The sequence below is a fragment of the Mandrillus leucophaeus genome, unplaced genomic scaffold, assembly GCF_000951045.1.
Source record: "Mandrillus leucophaeus isolate KB7577 unplaced genomic scaffold, Mleu.le_1.0 Scaffold13, whole genome shotgun sequence".
Taxonomy (NCBI): Eukaryota; Metazoa; Chordata; class Mammalia; order Primates; family Cercopithecidae; genus Mandrillus; species Mandrillus leucophaeus.
In genome coordinates, this window is record NW_012101254.1 from 6883629 (window position 1) to 6885698 (window position 2070).

At 50.0% G+C, this 2070-nt stretch overlaps 1 pseudogene across 1 annotated transcript; it reads left to right on the forward strand.

The window, feature by feature from the left end:
• The first annotated feature begins 64 nt into the window (after positions 1-64).
• LOC105534020 lies at positions 65-1350 on the forward strand (annotated as a pseudogene). The gene is made up of 2 exons (XR_001005196.1): positions 65-120; positions 1017-1350. The product of XR_001005196.1 is annotated as a non-histone chromosomal protein HMG-14 pseudogene (transcript).
• The last annotated feature ends 720 nt before the right edge of the window (positions 1351-2070 follow it).

Genomic DNA, 2070 nt, shown 5'->3' on the forward strand with positions numbered 1-2070 from the left:
TGGAGAAGTGGATATAAGAATAGGAGGGAGGAGTGGCAGCGGACAGGCAGCCCAGTTTCGCGAAGGCTCTTGGCGCGCCGCGGCCCGCAGGCACCTGGCACGGCACGCGCCTTCCCCGCCGCCAGGATGCCCAAGAGGAAGGTCAGCTCCACTGAAGGGGCCACCAAGGAAGAGCCCAAGAGGAGATCTGCGAGGTTCTCAGTCTGTCTCTTATACACATCTAGATGTGTATAAGAGACAGGACCTGCACACACCCCTGCCTGCAAGCTGCGCGCGGTCGAGCCGGGCCGTTCTGCTGGGCGGCCGGGCCTTATCGTTTTTTAGGATAAATGTCTCGGGCGTATTTCGGGTCGAGGGGCTCGGGTCCCGTATTAGTAAAATTTGCCCCAGGAAGGCTGAGCGCTCTTCTCCGCGCCGAGCCAGAGGGCGACTGCTGGAAGGGCTCACCTTTACCTGGAGTCCCTTGGGTGTCTCTCGGAGTTCTCGGAGGAAGAACTTTCGGATGAAGTCGCGTGTGGTGGTGGGGGTGGGCCTCGGGCGGTCGCCAGGGGCGGGAGTCTAATGATGAGGGGCCCCAGAGGGTTTGGGTGGCAACCTCCGGTAACCTTTGGCGCTAGGAAGTTTTTGTTGTTGGTGGTGTTGTTGAACTACTGTAGTAGGAGCGTAATCAATAAGTGGTAGGAGCATAATCAATGCTGTATATGCTGGTGGTGGTGGTGGTGCTGGGTTGGGATGTATATAGGGTCATCCTGGCCCACAGCCTCCTCCCAGGGTAGACTGAAGCTGCAAGGGCCTTCTATTTGTGCGTTTTTCTCCATGTCAGTCTCCAGCACTGAATCTCTAGCTTCACTGAGTCAGAGGGGCCTGGAGGAACCTCCTCTAGGTTTGCAGCCTCAAGGGGCTCTGGTAGGATCCCTCGCTGGAGGTGGAGAAGTGGATATAAGAATAGGAGGGAGGAGTGGCAGCGGCCAGGCAGCCCAGTTTCGCGAAGGCTCTTGGCGCGCCGCGGCCCGCAGGCACCCGGCACGCGCCTTCCCCGCCGCCAGGATGCCCAAGAGGAAGGTCAGCTCCCCCGAAGGGGCCGCCAAGGAAGAGCCCAAGAGGAGATCGGGGCGGTTGTCAGCTAAACCTCCTGGAAAAGTGGAAGCGAGGCCGAAAAAGGCAGCAGCGAAGGATAAATCTTCAGACAAAAAAGTGCAAACAAAAGGGAAAAGGGGAGCAAAGGGAAAACAGGCTTAAGTGGCTAACCAAGAAACTAAAGAAGATTTACCTGCAGAAAACCGGGAAACGAAAACTGAGGAGCGTCCAGCCTCTGATGAAGCAGGAGAGAAAGAAGCCAAGTCTGATTAATACCATATACCATGTCTTACCAGTGGTCCATGTCTCCCTTCTTGTACAACCCAAAGGAATATTTTTATCAACTATTTTGTAAATGCAAGTTTTTTAGTAGCTCTAGAAACATTTTGAAGAAGGAGGGAATCCCACCTCATCCCATTTTTTAAGTGTAAATGCTTTTTTTTTAAGAGGTGAAATCATTTGCTGGTTGCTTATTTTTTGGTACAACCAGAAAATAGTGTGGGATGTTGAATTATGGGAGGCTTTGACTGTCTCGGGTGTCAGCTTAACATTCCATAGATGGGGGGTTAGTTTTTATATCCTAGAATACAAAGCATATTAAATGGCAATATGGAGTCAGTCCTGCATTTAATGTCTTGAACATTTTATTTTACTTCTATTCTCATGTTTTTTAGTAGAATTGTTTCCTAAAGAAAACCGCTCCTTGATCATGGTGCTCCCTGTTGGAATTGTGTGCACTCTGTAACATCTTTGGTTGTGGTAGTCCTGCTTTCCTAACAACTTTGTTACTGTGCTGTGAAAGATTACAGATTTGAATATGTAGTGTACATGCTATTCAGTTGTGAACTGGTGGGCCGTGTGTAACAGCTGACCAACATGTGAAGAAACTGGTACTTGATAGCCTCTTAAGGAAAATTTGCTTCCAAATTTTAAGCTGGAAAGTCATTGGAATAACTTTAAAAAAGAATTACAATACGTGGCTTTTTAGAATGT